Here is a 26407-nt window from a genome sequence, read left to right as displayed (position 1 = left end):
CGTTACGTAATATTTGAACGTTCCCTAATAGAATTTACCCTTAAGGACCTTTGGTACATATGTGTACCACAAAAGTTTAGCATTGTCTAGCAACATGTTTTATTTTTTTTTATGATTTTACTGATGGGATAAGTCAGATTAATCACTAAACATTAATGTAGAATAAAAATTATATTTCTTTTATATTTTTACTTGTCTTGTTGATCTTTCAAAATCTATCGCTTCAAACCCTGACCAATTCACCAAACAAAAACAGTTAAAGCAAAGCTAAAACAAAATACAATTTCCAATTTTTTTTTATTTATAAATAGATTATTTATTTAAGAAACGTTTAGAGACAAATACTTTTTGATAACTACCAGAAAATGATTAGACAACGTGGAAAAAGTTCATGGTACACATATGTACCAACGGTCCTCAAAGGGTTAAACGCATGTTGTACACAATGACATCACGTTGAAACAAAAAACTCGCAAAAAGTTAATTTGGGTTTCCCCGCCCTTTAAGTATGTAATTTTTCAAGTTTTCAAAAAAATTAAAATGGGCCGTCTTACCCGCCTGTGCAAGTAATTTGGCCCACCATGGAAGGTAAGTTGGCCACGAAGCCAGCATGTCCATCTCTTGGTATATTAAACAGTAGAAAAGCTCTTTCTCCTCAAACTCTGCTTTATACACCTGCTGAGACACATTTCCGCGATTGGTTTTCTTGATCTAATTACTTACCATTATTACAATATGGTTTAGGAATAAGTTGTCGTAATCTATGGCATAAACACGATGTTAGGAAGTGAGTTATTGTTATTGATTGCTTAATGCTGATGTAAAGCCGCGATTTACTTACTTTGGATACTTGATACTTCAATCTTGAAAAAAAAGTCATCGTAGGGGAAGGTCGGGACCTGCGAGCCACTTTTTTCTTGTAGATGCATATCTTCTACGTTTCTCAATATTTTTCTCTAAAAATTGGTTTTGCAATGCCTTGTATTCAGCAAAAGCACAAGTTATTATTTCAGCAAATGTTTAATTTACGCTCAAAAACATAGGCTAAACACGCGATAAGCCACAATTGCGATAAGCCGAAAATGTAGTATTTTAGCAAAGAAATCACTTCGCCATATCAAAAATACAATTCTAAAACATAGTTGTATTATTTATGTTGTGAAATCAATCTTCGAGCCAGCTTCCAAGCTTTAAATTTTGAAATAAGCGATGGAGAAGTTTCAAATGATTCCTTGGGATGAGTTGTCAGAATTTTCATGTGAAATAGCATAATTAATAGTTGCAAACGAAACAAAAGTCAGAATTGTGATAGGCTATATCCTAATGGAAAGGTGTGAAAACAAAAAAATGATGTCATATGACACTTTAACATCTACTATCACAGGCACTTGTCATGGCTTGTAGGTCCCAACACATGGTGACTCAAGGCTCCCTACCTGATCGTTCAGAAATAAAACAACAGCTGAAAAAAAACTAACATTGCTATCTAAAAAACTTTTCAGCTTAATCTCATCATAAATACATCACCTACAACTACAAAAAAGTTTATGAACATTTCTTGCATAACAAATGAGTTATTTTAAAACACATTCAGCCAAAAAAAATTACTTTTTTAACCCAAAACCTATAAATCCTCTTTGCACCTTCATTTTTAGTACAATTTTGACCAAAGGATTGTGGGAAAGTTATCCAAACATAAAAAATATAATGACGTCAAAAAATGCAAAAAGAGTACTTTATATTAAAAAAAACGGGGGTGGATTATGGCTCCCACCATGATCATGGGTCCCGACCTTCCCCTATTTATTAGTCCATTATCATTCTATATAATATCTCATGAAGGCATGGTGGCCAACGTACCCACCCACGAAATGGGCCAACTTCCCTGCATGGCAGCCATATTGTAAAAACTAAAATTTATGTCAAACTATTGAGCTTCTAACAACGGCTTCACCGTCAAAGTGAGCCTTAATAACTACCCTAGCGTTGCACTCACTAAATAATAACCTTTCTTATATAAGTTAGTAAGAAAAAACTCACTCGACATCTAAAAAATTCTAAAATCCAAAAAAATTAAAAATCGTGATTTTTCATACAAAAATCGTGCTCACATGTTTATACTGCTTGCTAGAGCAGTGCCGGTCTTTGGGGTGTGCAAACCGTGCGATCGCACAGGGCCCCCAAATTAGGGGGCCCGCAATTTACTCAGAAAATGCAGTAATTTTGTTATTTCCAATGGAAAAGTGAATTCAACAAAAGAATTAGCAACAAGAAAACATAGAGACTCAACGGGTGCAACCTATTTTGTCCCCTGAACATTTCGTATCCTGAAAAGATCAAGAAAAAAAACAACAAAGCCTAAGTCGCTGATCGGAGTTGCCGCAAACATTTTAAACTTCTCTCGATCTTTTCAGAGGACGAATTAGGTCGAAATTTGATTTTGTTACTCCGATTTCAGGGTACGGAATCGAGGTAAGAATTTCTTAGGGGACAAAATAGGTTGCATCCAAATCAACATAAAAACATATAGCTTTATATTTCCGAAAAATGCTGAGGAAAGCATGATTTTATCCTTTTGCTATGCCACCGGACAGCACCACTTTGCAGTAATATTCATACCCAAATTTTTGTTGAACATGCTCTCAGAATGCCCCAAACTCAAAGTAATTTTTTAAAATTTTCTGGGGGGAACCCCCAGACCACCCGCCACAGGGTGATTTGCCCGCCGACTGTAAGACCACTCCCCTTCCCTTTCAAAATAAGTAGCTTTGCTACTGAATTGGATCATTGTCATTGGGGCCCGCAAAGTATATTCCGCACAGGGCCCGAAATACCCTAAGACCGGCACTGGCTAGAGCCTCCCAACCTGGTGATAAGGTAGTTTCAACAGCATTTTCTCGGTATGCGTATGATACGTCACAATAACTATTGCACTTAAAAAATTATTTAGAGTGGGCCAACTTGCCCATTGGGCCAACTTACCTGAGTCTCCCCTAGTACTGAAAGAACTGCACGATCAACGACTGGCATTCCTGAATTAGTCCTATAGAATTTGGTCTAAAAATGGGTCAACCTAGAAAAAGTTCTTATAAAGACGTATGATATACCATTGGAAAGACAATTTTATCAGCTTTTCAGTGGTGGGTTTTGTCATTTTTTTTACTTTGGGGAAAAAAAGTTACGACCAAAAACGTGTCAGGGGTGTAAAATTGAAATTAGGGAAAAACAAATTAACATAAGAATATTTATATTCTTATCTTTCCTATAATGGGTGAACAAAAGGCTAGAAACTAATAAATTATCAACAGAAAAGCAGGATATAGATGCAAAAGGTATAAATAAAAATATAATTATTGGCCACACCAGTTTCAGGGGGTAAGAGTGAGCAAGACAGGAGGGCACCAGTAGAACTGTCGTTGTTCATTATAACTTCGTTAATGTTATTGTTTACTTACTGCGGTCAGTTTTATTTCCCTTGCTTGTTTTTTCAGATAAAGCTTAGTAAAGTAGTGTGATACATTGTAGATGGATTCAAGACAAGAAGAAAAAGCAATTTGTGTTAAGTGTAGACAAGGCTATCGGACTGGTGATTCACTGTGTCATGTTGGAGCTTATTTCTGCGAGAGTGATAGTATCACACACCCTTTGGACACTATAATTGATCATGCTTTGAAACTGGATTGTGAAACGCTGGTCGCAACTCTGCAGAAAAAAAGAGAAAATGGCCATATTACGTACACCCATACATCATGTCGTAAGTTCTCGAGAAACCATGCGAGATCCAAGAAACGTCCAGCTTTAAGCAATGAACAATCCTGTAGCAAGACAGTATCGACCAGGTCAGATCAACAGTCGTTCGACTTTAAAAAGCAGTGTTTTTACTGTGGATATACAGTAGTTGTATGTTTGATGAACGACACCCTGATCGAAATAAATTTGAAGAGGTGCGGATAAAATCGTCAGGAATGTATTACGTAACAATTGCTTTATGCCAAAGTAGAGACGATGAACTTGCTAAAATTGTTCAGAAACGACTGCTTAGTGCACACGACCTGTTGGTTGCTGAAGCCAGATAGGCTACCAAGCAGAACAAGGTTTGAAAATGATGCTCAATATTCAACACCTGGTCGTCCAACATCCACTGAAAAAATGACATTGTTTAATGCTGCATGTAAAAAAAAAAGGAAGATGATATGGACTTGTACAGTTGTACACCGTTGCAAAGTTTCATTCCATGATGCAGGAACGTCCGCCCCGTTAGCTCAGTGGTTACGCGCCCGGCTCAAGATCATGCAGCGCATGTTCGACTCTCGGGGTGTGCGCTTCAGCAACGCACTTTCAGGACTGCTCTCCATTCAGCGGCACTTAGTGAATGGAATAATTCCCGGGCAACAACAATCGAATAACTTCACTCTGCCAATCTCGGTATACCGGTTCTGCGTTAATAGCCTCTACAAGTATGCGAAACTACCAGGAATAACCAGTCAAGGTTTTGTCAGTCCGAGGATAAAGATTCAAAAACCAAACCAACTTGGAGATAATATATGTTCATTGAAGATGACCCAAATAAAAGAAAAGTATGGAAATTCATTGCGCTTAGTCGAAAGAAATGGCAAGAGTAAAATTATTCTCCTTGACAGTGTGAGTGGAATTGCAAGTGAAAAATGGTATCAGGAAAGAGACAGCAATGTATCTCAGGAGACTGAGCGCATTGCTAAAACTGCAGCAAAACTCGTAAAGGATGCCATAAAAAATCATGAACACAAAAGCAGTAGGCTACGTATCCTTCAGTTGAAGATATTCTTGGCACAGAAAACCCCCATGAACCTGAATTGCTGAAAGTATTCATGAACGAATTGGTTATGGCCCCAGTTAAACAGGTAACATTATCACAAGCCTTGTATTACTATTATAATGTAACCGTTGAGGAAGAGATATGCTGCTCACCTGCGTTAGCTTTTGATTAAGTGTCATTATGGCATTAAGGTCAAGTATTAGTAAGTCGATGCAAAACTTCAAGGAATTTTAGGGAAATGTGCTTCCCCTTAATTCAGATATAGTCAGTCACTACTTTTACTTGAAGAAGAAAGCAGCTGAAACTAATCTTAAGTTTTTGAAGAAAACACCCCATTTCAAAGATTTGAAAGGTGAACTGCTGAAAGATGTAGTTTGCATATGGAATAAAGCTGGTCTTCCAGTGCTTAGCAAACAGAGAATTGAAGCGAAGTTAAAAGACGCGATCGAGAAGTGCAATAGGCTACAGCAAGAAAGAAGGAAATGAAACGAAGAGGTAATGAGGTTAATCAAGAATGGTTACAGAACTTGTTCGATATATTGTGCATGCAAGTATTCGATCTCCGAAAATCCGGTTGTTTTTCAAAAGAAACTCTCTTGCAGCTGTGAACTCGAAAACCGAGTACCGGTAGGCTACAGGAGAAAGAAATCGCTTTCTTGAAAGATCAGCGAAAAAATCAAAAAATGTTTATCGGTGGCATAGATGTCGCCCATGTAGAAAAGGCTTTGGAACGGGAAAATCATAAAAGGAGGTGGGAAACGAGCAGTAAAGTTGAACAACCGAGCACTTGTGGCATACAATCTGCCAAAGCATCGACACTACTATGTTCGAAACAGAGAAAAAGAAATGAAGCAGTTGGATATCTACACAATAGGCCTATAGACTCTGATGGGAATATGAATCGGGAAGATGATAAGGAATACGAGCCTCTGAAACCAGCTGTTGGGGGAAAATGTACAAAAAAGTACATTCTTTTTCAATAAATGATAGAAGTTGTGTAGCCTACTTGCTGATCGTAGGATGACTTCGGTACACCAGCAGTCAGATCTTATGAGGTCGGTTCTTGGAAAAGATCAAATATCTGCATCACCTTCGACAGTATACCACCAACGACAAAAATCTTTGATGGAAAGTGAGAACCTTCTCAACTCAGCTTCTGCCATGCAGTAATGTTATGATGGGCGCGTTGTTGATAAAATAGATCGATACGTTTTCTTGGGTCAACTTGTTGATGATAATGGCATGAAGCACGAAAGTGTGCGTGCTGTTAAATCTTTTCCCAAAAGTGTGTCGATCACTGCAGAACTGATTTTTGACACCATCATCCAGGAGACTTGCAGAGTTCACCTATCCCAAGTATAATCAGTCATAGCTGATACGACTGCTCTCAACACAGGAAAAAAGTCCGGAGTTAATACTCGACGTCAATTATTTTAATGATGAAATTGGTCATGATATTCATACCCTTGAGTGCATGTTCCACATAAACAAAATATAGCCTATCTTTCCCATGTCATTTCTTTTGTGAACGGCGCCAAAAGGGTCCTGGAGCAATGCAAGATGGGACTTTGCTTAACCAGATAGCAAGACGAGACATTAGACAAGCCAAGTACTGAAACCACACCAACTGATCAGTTAAACGTTCCGTTAACAAGAATAGCTGCTGTGCATTTAAAAGCTAAGCTGGAGTGGTTCTTGCAGCAAAATTGATTGTTGATACTTTAGCTAAAAAGCACAATCGCCATAAATACAGATACATTAGGCTAAGGCTTGCAGTTACGGTACGGTAGGCTACGTAAAAAAGCCGATAATTTTGCCAAAAACTAGTATTTTTAAATACCTTTTTTTCTGAAGAATGTAGACCTTAATATTCTCTACATCAGGTATATATAGGAAACCGACCCTTCTGCGCATTTTGACACTAATTTTGTCGATCTATGATGAATGGTTCCGGAGATACGGCTAAATTTCGAGATTTTGAGGCCCAAAAATTTCAAACATTAAGGACCACCTCATTATAACGCCATAATTAAAAAAATTGGGGTGTAAACTTTTTACCCCAAACACCACCAGATGGGACCCCAGGCATTTGAATTTCAAAAATGGTGAAAAAATGAAACACCCTAGTGTTGAGACTATATTTTATTAGAACTTAAAACTTTAAATGTCGTTTTTACATCTTTAAGCCTAAGCTACATCTGGTTTAACCCTAGCAAGACCGGGCTTTTTGGCACTCCAAGACTGGGGGGGGGGGGGGGTGGAGGAGAGAACAGATTGTTTTTGTAACAAAATACCCTATGAAAGAGCATTTTAACTAAAAACTTCTTCACTACCTCTTAGATAGCTTTTATTTGTTGCTTACATGTCCTTGCTTATACAAGAAAAACCTTTTATTTCGGTGAAATCTCTCCTGTTATCTCCGTTTCGGTCAGCTTTTCACCCCTTAAACGTGTGATAAATACCTCCTAATTAATTATAGCCTATATGTTTTTATTTTTTTGCTTTCCGATTGTTAGTTTGCTTTGCTGATAGTAATATTCCAATTTATAATGTTGTATTCTGTTACGAAGGTATCGTATTTTAGCTTATAATTGTATTATAATTTTTATTTTATTTATTTATTTGCATCAGACTCAACATGGTCCATATTACAAATTTACAATCATACATAAAAAGTAGAAACAAAGCAGATACTCAACTCCGAAGAGCTGAGTCGTAATGTACTAAATACAAAGATTGATAATAACAGTCTGTTCGCATTAGTTCATAAATCCATTGATTGAATGTTGGGCAAATTAGTGTTTTACCTCCTGGCACGTTTTTGATCGTAGCTTTTTCGCCCAAGGTAAAAAAATAACAAAACCCATCATCTAAAACAGGGGTGTGCAACGTGCGGCCCGCGAAGAAAAATTGTGCGGCCCGCAAAGATGTGTCAATTTTGAATTGTGCCCGGCCCGCGAAACGTGTTTACAATTTAGTTTAGTCTGGTACGTACGAACAATTCATTGTGGAGCGGATTATTGTAGATTTCACACCTTTAGTTAACCATTTTAGAAATCTTCTACCGGCCACCGCTAATCCATTGTATTTAATTATTTGTGGAAAGTAAACGTGTATGGTCACATAAAAGGCATTATGAACAATTTACGACTTTGGAAAGCTCACGTAGGCTACAGACAGGAAATCTTTTTCACTTTCCAACTTTGAAAGACTATTATGAAATACATCCTGAGAAGAAGACTGAATTTGCAGACCAACTTGAAAACATTGTATGAATTTTTGGCTCGTTTCAAGGACTTCAAATCTCATGAACATTTGTTTGGTATGTTCTCTTCACCATTCAACACTGACATTGACAAAGCACCAGCAGATATAACTTTAACTTATTGATCTTCAAGAAAAAAACGGATTTGAAAGCAAAGTATTTAGAAATGAATCTTGGCGATTTTCACCGAAAACATCTCAACTAAGATGACTTTCCACATTTGAAAAAATCCCTGGCTTCAAAAATGGCTCTTTGTGGCTCAACGTACCACTGTGTTTGTGCGCACAATTTTTTTCTAAAATGGGCGTCATGACGGTAACGACTAGAACATCACACAACTCAGGCGAAAGAGAAAATTGAAAAAGGAAAACTAGATGCAAAATTAAACATCTCGCTTTTCCTTTCATCACAAGTATAAAAGTAGCCACTTTCAATTCTCTCATTTTCGCAAACCATCATTTTTTCCCAATTACTGTAGTTTTCTTTTTTCAATTTTCTCTTTCGCCTGAGTTGTGTGATGTTCTAGGTTTTTCCAATGACATCACCCTATCGATCGGTTCTGATAGACGAACACTTGGAAAATGGACTTCGAATTGCTAGTACTTCCATTAAAGTAAATTTGGAAAAAAGCCGTTGGGAAAAGAAGCCAGCTGCAAATTTCTCACTGAACTCGTTTAAAGACGGTGTGATAATAAATTTGAATAGCAGTTTCTTCAGAAATTTATGCGTCTTAACTTATTATTTCTGAATGGATATTGCCCCTAATAACGCCATAAGAATAACATGAATAACAAAAAAAACTACTTTTTTGTGCCTGCAACTACTAGAAATCATATGTTAAATAAACGTGCGGCCCGCGGTTTCACTCAGTTATTTATATCTGGCTCTCCTGTAATAAAGGTTGCACACCCCCTGATCTAAAAGTTGATAAATTATCTTTCCAACAGTACATGATACGTTTTTATAAGAATTTTTTATAGGTTGACTAAAAATTCTACAGGGGCAAATTAGTGTTTCACCCCCTGGCACATTTTTGGTCATAACTTTTTTTCCCCAAAGTAAAAAAAATGACAAAACCCATCATTGAAAACCTGATAAAATTATCTTTCCAACGGTATATAATACGTCTTTATAAGAATTTTTTCTATGTTGACCAAAAATTCTACAGGACTAAATGTATATAAGCTTGCCGCTACTGTGGCATTATTATTTGGGTCAGGGGCGGATCCAGGTATTCACGTTAGGGGGGCGATGTCATTGACATTCAGGCGTGTGATCAGCCAGGCGCAAACAACGACGAGGGTCTCCCCTAGAAAATTTAGATCGAATTTGATGCGTTGAAAGCATTTCGAACACATATTATGAGAAATTGAAATTCTATAACTTAAAAACCTTCAATCATTCAATCATCAATCATTTTATTTTTCGTCATTAACGCGTCCGGGACGAAAAAGATACTAACTACAAAAATCGATATAAACCTACCAGCACGTTAACGAACGGGAAAAGGTGGCAAAACCTTGAAAGGTTTAAAACGTGCCTGAATGAAAAATTATGTAGTAGGCTATATATCAGTAGTTAGCACGGCCACAAAACCAAAAAAAAAAAAATAGCAAAAAATAAAACAAAAACAGAGAAGCACACATGTAGTAATGAATGACAGCCTGATGAAACTTCAACAATGCTGTTGTTTAACAAAGGGAGGGATGAAGAGCTGATATGCCCTTGCCATGTCAAGTTGAAGCATGAGCAACCTAGCCGCATTTATAGTTGAAACTGAAGGTTTCACTCTTGATTGTTTCACGGCAATTTAAAAATTGACCTCGGAAAGATAACAGGTAACTCTGTCTTTCCAATATTGATACAAACATTGAGGTTATAGATTTACTGTATAACTTCGAGGTTTTATTCCTCTGACAAGTTTTGAATTGTTACAAAGAGCAATGAGGAAAGTTTATGCATGCATTTAACATAATGAGCAACAAAAGTGAGGGCCAGGTCAAAACACTGGGTTATGCTTATACTCTACCCCCCGTAGAATTGCCACTAGGCCTATAGGCTAGGTAATAGGTATCGATTGTAAATTTTTATTTTGGACCAGCGAAACACTACAATTTGTACAATAGATTGGCAGTTAAACATAGTTAAATGACGACCAAAAGATATAGTCCTCCTTAAAACGTGTCATGCACGGTCGCTGCACCAGACAAAAAAATAAACTAACAATAACAGAAACAACTCTTTCTGTGGACTTCACAAATAAAACGAAAATAAAAAGCTACTTTGCCGGTAGGCTACGGGTAATACTAACAGGTGTCGTATCTTTGACTACAACACAAAGTCAAGTTTACGGTTTCTACTGTTGGCAAATCGATTTATCACGGAGTTTGCGTCAATTAAAATGTCCCGATGCTGGTACAGTAAGGCCAATCCATTCAGTCTTTCCTCGCCGATGTTGTTCCTCAGCCAGGCTTTCAACGACCGAAGAGATGAAAAGCTTCTTTCGGCTGATGCTACGCTGACTGGCAAGGTTAATAGTATTTTTAGAAGAGAGTCTACGATTGTTTACACATTTTCATCACACGGTTGTAAAGCTTCTTCCGCAGTCATCGGTAAGACTGCAGCAGTCGCCGGAACAGTTATGTTTTCCCACTTTTCCTTCCATAGTTGGATCTTTGAACTTAGAGCAGATTCCACACTATAGGCCTATATATCACGTAACAAGCCTTTGTAGGCATTGCAAATGACTTTTGTCAATGCTATCGGCTCGGTACTTGAGCAATTTCGTGGTAGCAATGATGTTAGGTGTCAAGATGCTAAAGTCTCATTCAAAAAAATTGAGCTTTGCTGTTTCTAGATGCAATTTCAAGGTAGAATCAGTGGCGAAGCAGCCACCTGGCGGTTCTGGCTCTGCGCCAGGGGCGGCAGGCTGCAAGATGGCGGCAAAATGAGGCTGCACAGCACGAGAAACAAGTTAATTAATTACAATGTACCTCATATTATTCTAGAAGCGATTCAATATTTTTCTTTCTTTTCCTTCTTATGTTTTTGGCAGGGATATCTAGATATCCCTGGTTTTTGGAAAGTAATCCTGCGAGAATCTCAGGATACTTAAACTTACTTGCAGCAAAAAGGACTGCTGTTAGCGCAATGCTTTAACTAACAAGATGAAAGCGTTTGTCAACTTTTTAGTGGAAGAACGAGATAATCTGGTTAAAGGTTCTGTGGATGCAGCAATCAAAAAATGCACAGAGCTAGAGATTCCAGGTAAAGATCGGAGAGTTCGCAGAAAAAAGAGAATGCCTGGCGAACACGCAGAAGATGCTGGTCTTAGTGTTGTTGGAGAAGTAAGACGATGCATGTTTCAAGCTTTGGACAGATTTAAACTTGAAGCTGAAACTAGGTTTACCGGCATACACCACTTGAATGATATGTTTGGATTTTTAAATCCTCACGTGCTGCTGCAAAGCGAAAGTCACAATGGATTCACCAACGCTTTTAAAAGCACTTATGACGACGGAGTGGACTTTTTGGAGTTAGCTGTGGAAATTGACAGATGAGGCTGGTGCGAAGCAGTGAAATCACGTTTGATCGTAATGCAACAGCGTTTGATGTTTTACAGTGGTTAGCTAAATCACACCTACTTGATTCGACACCATATTTATGCTTGTGTCTGAAACTTTATCTTACCATTGGTGTTTCAATTGCGAGCTGTGAGAGGAGTTTCTCAAAGCTCAAAATGATAAAGTCGTGTTTACGTTCTACCATGAATGATGATCGGCTATCAGCTCTATCGATTCTTTCTATAGAAAGAGACTACGTTCAAAAACTTGATTTTGAAGATATTATCGCTGATTTTGCTTCGGCGAAGGCTCGAAAAGTTCAATTTTGAGGCGGCTATTGATCTTTTATTTGCCTAATATTTGCCTATTTGCATTTGTTGTCCATTTTTTGTCTTTTATTTTTGGCCTTAACGCTGAGACAGTGAGGCTTCTTTCTCAAGCAATATAGAGCTTCTGAGACGCGGCACATTATTTGTAATTATTTTTATTGAAAAGATTGCTTGAACATGAAACTATTTCAAAATTTGCTGTAGGCTAATCTACTTAGGGCGGCATTTTCAATAAAAGCCAGGGGCGGCAGCATATGCTCCTACGCCACTGGGTAGAATTTCAATGGTTTTAGTTCCACGTCTGACCGTCAAAGTTGCCAATAACCTGCTCTGTCAACCAACTTATCTAGGCTAAGGGATTTATCGCTATGCTCTACAGTGCCGGCAAAAAGTTTAGAAACTTTTTAAATTTTAGTAATTTTGTTCGGTAATTAGACTCTGCGACAAAATAATAGCCTTATAACTTACTGTGTTATTATTATAGCCTGCCCTAGCCTATAACCTAATCTTTGAACATGGCGAAAGACTTATTCAGCATTGCTTTTGATATGTTGTTTTCCAAATTGTATACATATAAATGAAGAATAAAGCTACTTTCTTGGGTTTTAGGGGGGCGATCGCCCCCCTCTGGATCCGCCCCTAATTTGGGTCCAGTAGTGCGGTTTGTGAGAATGGCTTCTCGATCTTATCTCGGATAGACAAGCCTATACACGCAGGTGTATGTTCCAGGCGAACTTGGTTCTGTTGGCGTTTAAAAAGGAAATGATCGAGAAAATAGACGTGGACGTTTTTGTTAATAGATTCAGTGAAGTCCATCCACGCCTTCTGTTAAGGTAGGACCTAACCTATCTATGGGGAGGATACATTTCACTGATGGTGTGAAATAGATTCTCACTGTTATCATTAAAGGATTGATCTTGAAGAGATGATTGTTGATTCTGCACTAGAAAAAATGAGGTGTTTTATGCAATTATTTACAAAACGATGAGTGACAGGTGCCGCGGCTGCAGCCTTATTTCATCATAATTCAACGCCAATTTTCTATGTATAGGCCTAGTATATTTTGTGTGATTTATGCAGCGCATTAGAGGAAAATGCAAATATACTAAAACTAACTCGAAGTCCATGAAAGGCAATGGATTAACTAACAAAAGAATCAACTACAAAATCATAAATTTCATTGCGGTTTCTATGCCAATTATTAACCATTTTATCACCAGTTGATGGTTGAATGTTTTAAAAATGACCAGCTCACGCTGCTGTTTCTATGATAAATGCTAATGTAAACGCTGTATTACGGTTATTGTTTTTGCGGAAATGTAGGCTACCCACATTATGTACAAACGTCGTTTTCGTACATGATACGGAAGGTAAAAGTTGAGCCCCCTCTAGAATACTTATTGCCCCCCCCCCCCTATTGCTCTAAGCTAGTTACGGCCTGATTCCTTTCAGTCGCACTTTCGCCACTTTCCAATTTAACCCTTAAACCACAGTCTCTATATTACTAGTCTGGAAGGCTAACGAAAAAGGCAGTGTCATCGCTCGTGAAACAGTGCTCTTAAGTGGTGGTATGGTATATTATGAAAGCAAAGCGCCAGCAAGCAGAACAGCAACTTCAATAGATTGGATTTTGGCGAGACTTATAGTACCGTACCGGTTCTAGTAATATAGATACTGTGAGTCAATGGAAAATCTGCCAGAGGTTGTTGTTTACAGTGCCACCAAAGAAAGCTATGATCAAATCACAGAATCTGTTTGGAAGGCATGCAAATACAGGCATATTGTCTACTACAGTGGTTTTCAAACTATTTCAAAAAAATTGTTGAACGGTCCCCTTGCGATTTTTTCAACAACTCACGGTCCACCAAAAACTTAAGCCAAATTAGCGCAAAAACGGTAAATAGGCCTAATAATTTATTTGTTACATGCAATTAAAAATGCGCACGTCAATAAATTGGGTGCACCTGCTTGGGTGTTATCAGTTCTATGTTAGGTTTCGTTTGGTTCAATATGATCTTGATATTATGCATTACATCCAATCCAACATGTTTTGATCTAGGTATCAATGTGACATAAACTTCTGTATCTTTGACACCACATGCGACAAAATGTTTTCCGATAGCTCAGATATTCTCCTACTCACGGTGTCGTTTGACAGAGACACTTGCTTCAGCTTTTGAGCTTCAGGTTCTCCCAAAACGTTTGATACAATAACTTGGCAATAAGGCAAGATCAGTTGTTCTCCGATGGTGAGAGGCTTCTTAGCGATAGCTATTTTTCTTGCAACTTCGTAGGAGGCCCTTAACCCTGCAGTATTTTCCTTCCATTGACCACTAGTGCTATCAAATCTTAACCTAACTAAGCTATTATCGTAAACCGGGGCTACTTTGAACGCCAGGGTAACTTTGAACATTTTTTTTTATTTTGTTTGTTCATTGTATGTTTACCTAAAAACGTATCTTCGCTTATTTTATTTTTCTGTTTAGCAGTCAATTTGTAAATAGTGTCTGGGAAACTATTTCTGAAAACCCTTTCTGTTCGAAAAAAAGAAGATTGCTGCTTTGAGACTATTTTGCTTTCAGCCTCGATTTTGAGGGAAATAATCAGTTTTGGCATGGTAAGAATACTTCATTGTGTGTCTGAGTGGTTTTAACGCTTTTGGGCAAGACCTTCTTATCGGCAGCAGTGGCCGAGTGGTTAGCGCGTTGGGCTCGCAGTCGAGAGCCTGCATGTTCGACTCCAGCCACCCGCACTTGCTGTTGTTTCTCTGGGCAAGAAACTTTACGATAAATGCCTCTACCCAGTGATCGATTTCGAGTAATGGGTAGTACCAAATTTAAGTCATAAGTAGAGTAGACAACCGGAAACAGACATTGCCGTCGGCTGCAGCGTGGGTCAGGTGTACGTCGGAAGGCGTACACCGATGCATAGCGCTCAAGTCCGCTTTCCCGCAATGCAGGATAAAGATAAACCAAACAAACAAACGAACAAACAACTTGCAGGGTAGCCTAAGTCATAAGCAAGTTATATCAATATGCACATCGAGTTTTTTTGTAGTAGTTTTGGAAAACTTGGGTCGTATGCTGGATGGGGTTACATTGAATAGTATTCTGGGGTTACTTTGAACGTCAAAAGTGGATTTCAAAAATGCGGTATTCTTCCTTTCTATCCGCAAAAAGTGTTGGAACGGCTTCCAGACTATGATTTGAATGAAAATGGCAATGCCAGTATCGGTACCGACACAGCTCGCAGAGTGTCAGATGCAGTTTTTGGAGTGCTCAGAATGATGTAGGTGTGGATGAGGACAGACCAAAGAAGAGAAGAAAGAAGATCAATGTCATTCCAGGGAAAAGCATCACATGTGATGAGATAGTAGAAGCAGGTGAGCACCAGAGCACATATTGGTAACCATTCTTTTATTTCTAGAATCCTCTGTTTTTTTAGTTTTATTGCAAAGGTTAAATAACTTAATTTTATGTACCAGTACTGGTATTGGTGTCTAAAATATTTCTGCTATGAAAGCACATCATTAACAACTTCATTACCATTTCCAAAAAGCTACAATTTCGTTACACTGCTGTTCTGAATAAATATTTTTGCAGGCACATCTAAAAGAGAAACTGCAGTTACCGGTACGGACGGTGAAGATAAATCGGAAAGCGATGAGTCGTATGAGGACGAAAGCATAGAAGATGGTGCTTCATCAGAGGATGGTAGGCTACGGTTTCTGATGGTGATATTGAAAAAAATGAAGCAGAAGGATCTAACAATTAACAAAGATATTGCAATTGGAGAGTACATAGGCAAATTGTTTAATACGAAGGGCAACAGTTTCCCGGCAAAGTGGCAAGTGTTGAAAGCGAAGGAACGGTGGTATCGACATTGACAAAGTGCAATCGCAACGGATGGAGATGGCCCCAAACCAAAGATGAGATGCTCTACGAGTGGGATGATATTGTCAAAGTAGCCTACAGCCCAAAGCCATTTCTTTTAATAACAGAAATATTCTTCGATTTCCTGACTTAGAATACATGTCGGAAAAGTGCTAATACCGATGCTACCTAGTGCTAATACCTAGTACCTAATACCTAGTGCTAATACCGATAAAACCGATGCTAATATGAACTGTTTTGAGCCATATTTCTTGTTTTCCTGTAGCATCATAATTTCTATTGCCAATTCGTGTACCAGTTCGTGTAAATATGTTCTCTTCAGTGAAATATGTTGCTTATTGTCAATATACTACGGTACCGATATCAAAAAGTTTTTTTAAAAACTTTCAATGTGTTTAAAGTAACCTCATATACATCCAAATTTGAACAAACGTAAACAATTCACGTCTGTTCAAAGTAACCCCGATCGCGGGGTTACTTTGAACACCAACAATTTTCTAAAAAAAGCGGTAAAGATAGAGATTAAAACTGAATGTTGTTTGTGCTATTTAGAGACCTAGTTGGTCCCCCTACCTAACATATTGCAATTTAGCGCGGATAGGTTAAGAAACCGCTGATGCACTTCATTTTGAAGTCAAAAAGCGTTCAATGTAGCCCCGGTTTAAGGTAGCTAATTAGCTTGCAGTTTAAAAAAATCTGCATCTTTGTTTTGATAATCTGGATGATGTGTTACCAAATGTCTTTTCAGCTTGCTAGGTTTTAGAGCAAAACTTGCTAAAACTTTACAGCATAGCACGCACTGTGGCTTTTCATCTCCTCCAGAATGTATCACAGTGAAACCAAATTGAACATAAGAAGGCTGAGCCATTTTCACTTTTTGTACTCAAATTTAAGTTAAAAATTCAATTAGTAAAGTTAGAAAGTTATTAATTTTTGGCTAATTTGACTAATGCTAAAAAAGCTAGAAGTTCGGAAAGGCATTCAATTCAAAATATCAGTAAAAATAATCAGCCTTTTGCCTAACTCCTTTTTAGTCAAGTATATTTCGTAATTCTGTTCTTGATCCGGTAAACATGAGTGTTGTATGAGTACATCACCACTATGCACACCTTAATGTCACAAAGGCGATAGAAACGAAACAAAGGCCAACACAATGAAACGAAAGGCCAGGCTTAAAAAACTGTGTGCAGGGTTGCCAAGCCAGCTTACTAAAATATATCTTTTAACTTTGGTTTGGAAAATAAATTGCCTGAAAATTTTTACTTTCCACAATTTTTTTTTTCTTTGGATTGTGTTTATTTTTTCGGAAGGTGCTTCGCGGTCCCAGAAAATTGTCTCGCTGACCCCAGTTTGAGAACCACTGGTCTACTATCAATGGTGAAACTGTGCATGATATTGTGGTTGCAGACTTGTTTTTAACTAATGTAGAATGTTAGTTACAGTTATTATCTAGAAAAATTTGTTTGGTCTACTTTTCTGAGGCTTAGGTTAGCATGACTACAAGTAGTTAAAAGATGATGTGAGTTGAAATTATTAAGGAATTGAATTTTAGCTTTTTCAGCAGAAGACCAAAACATAGTGTTCCGGCGGGTCAATTGCCCTCTTGTTTAGAATTGAAATTGCGATGAAAACTTGTTTAGAATTGAAATTGTGATGAAAATTTGTTTAGAATTGAAATTGTGATGAAAATTTGCTGACATTGAATTTGCGTTGTTTTTTGTGTTCTGCGTGATGTGGCTTGCCTGGCTGCAAAGAGATTTCACAACTGATTGTCGCTTTTTGCTGCGTGCCGGGAGCCGTTGTTTCTGGTCACAATTTTGCTTTTGTGTTGAGTTTCTTTTCATTATCGAAATAGGAAGATTCTAGAGTTTTCAAGCTAGAGGAAGGTTGTGAGATTTCTTCTAGTAAGCATAGCCGATTTTTTGGTTGCGAATTGCCCAGAGAAGCAAGTGTTTTGCGCGGTGCAGAACAAGAAGGAAGGTGCAGTTTGAAATACAAATTTGAGGTCTCAATTTTACATCAACTCAACCAAACTGGAGACAGACGACCCAGAAAACAAGAAGGAGACGCCGTCTCTAAAAAGGAAACGAATGCATTCCGAAGAGGAGTACCAAACGGAAAACAACCCAGACGAAAATGGCAACAATACTACTACAGTCATATTGAAATTGAACCAGCCGGGAGAGCAAAAAAAAACATTAAAAATGTATTCGCCGATACTGATCGACCGATGTCTGCAATATCTAATAGGCGAATACAAATCCTGCTCAGCAAGACAAGATGGAGGACTTCAGTTAAATGCAAACCCAAGCCAGATAGAGGTTATCCTCAAAACAAAGACACTGACGGATGGAAACACCATCAACATTCCGATCACCGCCTACGCCAAAAGACCACCTGGAGCAAGTGGAGTAATATACAATGTTCCTCTCGGCATGGAGGATGGAGATATTCTTGCGGCGCTGAAGGATGCGAACATAAGGTCGGTTAAAAGGTTTAATAAAAGAAATTCTGAATCGTCTGAACTAATTGCATCTACTACTGTATTATTAATCTTCAATAGCAAATCACTACCAGACTCAATAAAAATAGGTTATCAACGATTTAGAGTCTCGCAATACATTCCAAAACCCTTAAGATGTTACAACTGCAATCGATTTGGACACATAGCAAAATTCTGCAGATCTAAAACCAAATGTCTCCGATGCGGTGAACAACACAGGCATGATGAATGCCCAAGTATGGCAGTAAAATGCTCAAATTGTGGTGGAAATCACGTCGCTATTTCTAAAAACTGCCCCAAGTACTTGAAAGAAAAAGCCATTCAGAAAATGAAAACCACTAAGAACTTAACATATGCTGAAGCCTGCAAGCAGCAAAGAGCTGTAAATACAGAAATGCCAAGTTATGATCTGGACTTCCCTCCTCTTGTAGCAAGCACAACTCAAACAAGCCAATTGAATAAAAATCTATCCTCTAACCAAACTAATGACAGTATAAATATAACTCCAGTCACAATGGAAAAACCCGGACCCTCGAAACCAACCAACGTAGGAGACGAGAGCGGCCACTTTATAAATAACCCAATCCTATTTCTTGCTTTTTTAGCAGAAGTGATTACAAAGACAACGTTCGCTCAAAGCCAAAATAAAGAAATTGACATTTTTCAAATTATCGCCGACGCAGCAGGTTCTAGAATGGGATTTCTAACAAACTCGGACATGTTAAAATCACTAATAATTTAATGTTCTTCACAGTGTGGCAGTGGAACTGTCGGTCAATTTATAGGAAAATCCCGGAATTGAATCAACTAATAGCAAGCTCACAAACCCCACCGGATATCATTTGCTTACAAGAAACACACCTAACTCCTAAATACTCCCCTAATATTAATGGATATCATCTCTACAGAAACGACAGACCTGCTCACTTGGGAAAAGGAGGTGGTGTCGGAATCTGCATTAAAAGAAATATCTCCTTTACAGAGCTACCCATCCCGAATGCAGACCCACGGCTGGAAATTATTGCAATTAAAATCGAACACCTAACTGTATGCAGTATATATAACCCACCCACAAACTCATTTGCAGGTGACCAAATAAACTGTATTTTCACTAACCATAAAAAATTATTAATTTGCGGTGATTTCAATGCCCACCATGTCATGTGGGGGTGCAACAACAATAATAATAGAGGGTATGCTCTACTTGAAGTAGTTGAAAATCATGACGCAGTAATCCTCAACACCACTGTTCCCACCCACATGTCTTTAAATAAGCCGGAAATCCGATGGAACACTCTAGACCTCACTATTGCTTCTACTTTCCTTGGTCACAAATGCATCACCGATGTCACCAATGAATTTTTGGGTAGTGACCACTGCATAGTCGCTACTACAGTCAATGTTTCTTCCCCACATAATGCAGAGTTTGTACCATCATGGGCATTCCAAAGAGCTGATTGGGCAAAGTATTCCAAATTATGCCAAGAAAAGCTAAATTCTTCTGTTGTCTCAAATGATATAAATACATTTAACCAAAACCTCTCCGAAACTATCCAACTCTGCGCGTCTATAGCAATTCCTAAAACCAAACCATTCAAATTAAGTGGCGTTCCATGGTGGAATGACAATTGTAAACGAGCAGTAAGGAACAAAAAAATAGCACTACAACGTCTTCATCGTACCAGACACCCAACAGACATCCAAGCCTTTAAACGCCTCCGGGCAATTGCCAGAAAAACTATCATCCAAGCAAAAAAAGAAAGCTGGAACAATTTCTGCTGTTCCCTCGATAGTAAAACAAAGCTTGACAAAGTGTGGAAAATTATTAAAAAATTTTCAGGCATAAAGGAAACCAAAAGAATTCCCACTCTTGCCACTAAAGCAGAAAGTGATACCAACAAAGCCAACATCCTTGCAGATCAATTTCTCTCAGTTAGCAGCTCAACCAACTATTCAAAAAAATTCCGTGAAAATTCCAGTCTTTCAATTTCGAACAATCTACAATCAAAACTGGCAACCCATTTCTACAATAAATCTTACAATTCACCCCTGCAAATGAACGAGTTGAAGACAGTCCTTAAAGGTAATAAAAACACTGCTGCAGGTGCGGACGGCATTTATTACCAAATGTTATGTCATCTACCCCCTTGCAGTTTGAATATCCTCCTCGACTTCTTTAACTACGTCTGGTCGACAGGTACACTGCCACTCAAATGGAAACATTCAATCATCATTCCAATTCATAAGCCAAACAAACCAACGGGTATACCCTCCTCCTACAGACCAATTTCTTTAACCAGCACCCTTTGCAAAACTATGGAGAAAATAGTAACTAATCGCCTCAGATGGTACCTAGAACAAAACAATTTACTTCATCTTCAACAGTCTGGATTCAGAAAAAGACGTCGAACGACAGATCATATTATCAGACTCCACGACACCATCCAAAAATCCTTATCTTGCGGTGAATCAGTACAAACTGTATTTCTTGACCTTGAGAAAGCTTATGATATGGTCTATCACGACGCAGTCCTCCTAAAACTATATGACCTAGGGATCAAAGGAGCCATGCTATCTTGGATCAAATCTTTCCTGTCAAATCGTACTTTTCAAGTCAAGGTTGTCAAAGCTTTATCTACCACAAGAAAACTAGAAAACGGAATTCCTCAAGGCAGCGTTATTAGTCCATTACTATTCAACGTAGCGATCAACGATTTACCAAACTTAATTACCTCTTCTACAGCACTTTTTGCAGATGACTTCTGTTTTTGGAAAACAGGAGAAGACATCTCAACTCTGTCTAATATAATCAAATCTGACTTTTCAAAAACCAAAGACTGGTGTGATAAATGGGGCTTCAAGATCTCCGCAAACAAATCAGCGGTTGTGCTGTTTACAAACAAACGTAAATATGATCCGTGTACACTCGAAATAAAAAATTCGTTAATCCCCATCAAAAAAGACTACAAATACCTTGGAATCACATTTCAGTCAAATGGAAAGTATAGCATCCATGCTAAACATGTTGCAGAAAAATCCAAATCAAGACTAAATGTCCTTCGTGTACTAAAGGGCACAAACTGGGGAGCAGGAAAATCAGCACTGCTTTGCATCTACAGAGCCATAATACGATCGGTTATTGAATATGGTATGGAAGCATATTTTGCCACAAACAAAACCACACTCCAACCAATTCTGACATTACAAAATGAAGCTCTAAGAATATGCTCCAGAGCAATGAAAAGTACCCCAATTTCAAACCTACAACACTACTGCAATGAATTACCCTTGTCACTTAGATACGAGCAACTTTGTCTAAACTACAAAGCCCACATTCTGACATTTTTACACCACCCAGCACATGACATCCTCGAGGAAAGTTTGCCAAGAAATTTGACCAACACAAGTAACTAGCCTACCAACCATTCCATTCCCTCACCGAGACAATAGACACGAATATTACCGTAAACCTCATCCAAGAACCATCTATCCCACCCTGGGAAGTCTATATACCCATAACTGACTACACCCTTGTGACTGAAACCTCCCAGCTTGACCATCCAAATGCCATCTCTGGAATAGTCGCTGAGCACCTCACAAAAAATTACTCAGAATTTCTCAACATATATACAGACGGATCCAAGACCAACACGAAAACCGGATCTTCCTTTTTTGTAAACCGCTATGGAATAAAACGCTGCTTCACAATTAATAGATCCGCATCTGTATTCAGTGCCGAACTGTTTGCAATAAAGGCTGCACTTATATGGATAAAAGAGACCAAACAAAGTAAGTCGGTCATCATTAGCGACTGCTTAAGTGCACTACGGACGATTTCAAATCCAACCTGGACAAAACACAGCTTAATCAATGACATACTTCTGCTTCATTCCAGCATTATATCAAATACAACAAAAGTAAAGTTTTTATGGGTTCCTAGTCATGTAGGCATTCCTGGAAACGAAACTGCTGATTTCTTAGCAAAACTTGCTTCAGGAGCCATACCAGCAATACCAACATCAGCCATTACCCCCATCTCCGCAAACACAAAACTCAGCCTAAGTGAAGTCAAAAACCTCACCAAAGATCTAGCTCTGCAAAAATGGAATAATCACTATATAAACAGTACCACAGGCCAACTCTACAAATCTATATATCCTGACACCAAAAGTGCAGGAACAAACAAAGTACCTGACCATCCAACCGTCTTTAGACTCATCACCGGTCACTGCCGTTTAAACCAACACCTCTTCAAGATCGGATGCCACACTTCTGGACTATGCGACACATGTATGAGCCCTGAGACTGTGAATCATTTTCTATTTCATTGCAGTAAATATGCAACTCAAAGGAAGTGTCTTGAACAAAATCTGAGCAAGTATGGAATAAACATATCGGTGAAAAATTTTGCTGAAAATCGTCCAACTACTACACATCTGCTGGCTTTTATAAACTCCTGCAATAAGCTTATTTAAATTATTATTTTAATCACTGTAATCGTCCATGTTATACTGTAGTGCACCCGTGTCGTGTCTGCTCCCAGCCAGAGATCGATCGTCTCTTACATTGATTCAGCGTCTTTGGACACTGAATCGGTGTGGAAGGCGATTGATTTGCTGGCTGGGCTTTCCTTATTTTGTTTCAGTTTGTAACACCAAGCGTGCAATTCCAAAGAAGTACCTGACTTTCGTGGGCCTAACCTCCTACAAGAATTTCTTTTCCACTAATGATGTATTTAAACTACTGTATCGTATTATGTTGTGTTGTGTCGTATTGCACCCTTCACTATGCCCTGTTGTGCTCTAACTGTGCTAAATAGCTATTATAATAATGACTGTCGCTAAAAGACCTTAGATGTTGTAAAGCGACATAAAACAAACCATAACAATCAATCAATCAATTATCGAAATAGCAAGCTAGAGAAATGCCAATGTGTACCACGGATTTCGGATTTAAGTTATCGTTGTTAAAGCCATTATAAGTTTATACAAAATCAGGTTTTTATCCCAACTCACTAACTCAATAAATAAATCAAGAAACAATTGCAATTATGATTGAGGCAGACCGAGGAGGGATTGTAGGTAGGCAGTGAGCACCTACTCTTGTAACCAAAAATAAAAACCTGATTACCTTTCGACAACTGAAGTAAAGAAGTTATAAAGTATCTAAATAACGAAAATTGACAGAATTAAAAAAACAAGAACTAACTTAAAGACTAACAAATTTAAACTTCAATCAAGGAAGACTTCAGAAGGGGTGGTCAGCACTTCCCTGCAACAAAAGGACTCTAATAAACTTTGATTGTGTTGTAAACTGGAACTCTACTGTAGCCTAATTGTGTATAATAATTTGTTTAAAATACTGTATTGTTTGTCAAGAGGCTTACGTGACCGTAACCAGCGAGCGGTAAGTCCCTAATTAATGTTGGTTACGCTGTCCATTACGTTACGTGTGTCGCTATTACTGTGTGTAGGCTATAGTATACAGTAGTGTAATTTCTTAAATTGATAAATGGAAGGTGACGGTGGCCATCCGGTGTCTCGTACGCTTCCCGTTGGCAGTGGGACAGGGGGCGCTGCGTCAGGGGGTGGTGTGGCAGAACACCCGGGCGTTGGGCAGGTGTATCCTCAGGGGGTTCATGGCAGCCTTACCCATGCTGATTCCAGTGCAGAAGCTGTGCTCAGGGACGTCAGACATAAAAAAAGAGAAGTGCTGCAAGGGGTTGGAAAATTTAGGAGAGGTCTCCCCATGGTACAGGATGAAGCGTCGCTAGAGCGGGCCTTGGTTCATATGGCGGAGTTAGAGGGCAACGTTGGAGAACTGTTAGAACTTGCGAATAAACTAAAGGATAGCACTATGATATCTGAAGCTACAGAACAGGTCAGGTCAGAGATTGAGGAATTGAGACTGACTATAAAACAGAAGCAAATCTCCAGGGTAGATACAAAATTAGGTACAATAAAAGGAAAATCAACCACCAGTGCCTCGAGTAGTCGCTCGCGCCGTTCAAAAGAAGAAGAGATTGAAATCCGGCTCGAAATGGAGAAGCTGCGGTGGGAAAAACAGATGCGGGTAAACAAAGCCAAAGCAGAGGAAGCCAGAGCCGAAGCCAAAGCCGAAGCAGAGGAAGCCGAAGCCAGAGCCGAAATTGAAATGCAGATCAAGGCAGCCGAACTGAGAGCAAGGCAAAGTAAGCTTGACTTTTTTTCACAATGTGGATCGGACCAAGGGTCGGAGCGCGGGCAAAGACGGCCTACGGCCAGTAGTCTCGGAGTCACCGACTACATCCCTACAGCGATAGACAAGGTCCAGAGGTGGGACGCTGACATTGTCAATCCGCCTGGGAGATCCCATGACACTCATGGGGCCGCTAGCATAGATGCCAAACCTAAACAGAGCAAGGCTAAACAGGATAATTTAATGGAACCGCCACATAGAGAAACTCCCCTAAGAAAGCTCTTTCCAGGGAACGCCCTCACAAACAAGTATAGAACGTGGACTAAAGATGATTTTTTGGCAAAACCGCCCGGGGGGACCCATGGGGCCGCTGAAAGAGTACCTCATTATGATTATCAACGTGATTTCTATAGAGAGAAGGTTGTGAAACCGTCACAAACATGCCCCTTAACTGTAAGGAAAGATCTTAAAAGTAAGAGATGTAATTTACCACTAGTTAAAGATGATGGCCGTGAAACTAGACATGTTATGACATCCCCGCCAGGGCTTAATGCAAACAGAGGCGCTGAGGATCAACAAAACTGGTTCTATAAATATCATAATTGTCGCACTTTCTATGACAGGGCCGCATTGATCAACTATGACGGCAACAACATGCCATTTATATTTTTTAAAAACCGTATCGAATCACTAATGGAGAGTTGCCCATTTGAGGAAAATCGGCTGACTTTGCTACAGGCAGCCTGCGTACGTAGCGCCGCGCAAACCATTTCAAACTTAACATCGGATACTTCTGGTTGGAGCGAAAAGGAAAGGATCGATATGTCGCTGGATCGCTTGTCGCAGCGCTTTGGCGTTAGAGGCGGATTTCTCGCGGAGCCTGAGATTCGGCGGATACGGCATGGCAATAAATTATCTGGGATGTCATCATCCTCAATAAAGGAATTCAAAGACGAGCTGGCTCAGTGTACCCTCTTCGCTAGAGCGTATAACCAGCGTCATCAGCTAGAAGGACGTTTTGTACTAGACTTGGCAGGTCGATTACCTGAATATGCGAAGAAAGACTTTTTGCACTATCTGAAAGAGCAATATGGTAGCACCGAGGAACCAAGCTTCCAAAGCCTAATAATCACATTATGCGTATTCGTCAAACCTCAGCACAGCCTGTCAGAAATGTCACCCAAGGTAGCAGTCGCGGGTCTGGCTTTAGTTCTGGGAGCCGAGAAGAAACGTTTGGTAGCCGCTTTTTTGAGGGTACGAGGAAGGACATACTCTGTATCTATTGTGAGAGTAGGAATAAGCAAGAGCGTCACAGACTACCCAATTGTCCTGAGTTCCTAAACTTGACGCCGTCGCGACACCGAGATGTCATCGCCACGACTGGTCGTTGTCTAAACTGCCTACGTCTAGGACACGAAGCGAAAAACTGCACCCAATCATGTGATTGTAGGCGCTGCGGCGAACATTTCCGATTTAAGCACTATTATCTACTGCACGACGCCTCTGTGAATCCTCAAGGAACATCGGGCAATGGCAATGGTCTTAGAACTGCACCTGCCGTCACTAATCGTAGTGTAAGCATCGCTCACAAGAGGGCAGTGTTTAATCGTGTCACGGCTGTGCGGGTCATAAACCCATCTAATGGAGAGACCACTCTGGTTTACCGTCAGTACGACCCAGGCTCTCAGCTCACATTTGTTTCAAGCCGATTGGTTAAAGAATTGTATCTAAAAGCTGCGGATAAGTCTCTTTCCGCATGGACACTCTAGCAGGCAAACAAGAAATACACTCTGATCTTGTTAAATTTGTTAAATTTAATATCCAATCCTTAGTTACTGACCAACTGTATGGTGATGTGGAAGCAGTGGTAAATGCACCTTGG

General features: G+C 39.2%; 1 pseudogene; it reads left to right on the top strand.

Moving 5' to 3' along the window:
* The first annotated feature begins 3902 nt into the window (after positions 1-3902).
* On the top strand, positions 3903-4967 carry LOC145766651 (uncharacterized; annotated as a pseudogene).
* The last annotated feature ends 21440 nt before the right edge of the window (positions 4968-26407 follow it).

Source organism: Aplidium turbinatum, chromosome 3, assembly GCF_918807975.1.
Source record: "Aplidium turbinatum chromosome 3, kaAplTurb1.1, whole genome shotgun sequence".
NCBI lineage: Eukaryota > Metazoa > Chordata > Ascidiacea > Aplousobranchia > Polyclinidae > Aplidium > Aplidium turbinatum.
This window is presented reverse-complemented; position numbering and strand designations above follow the sequence as displayed.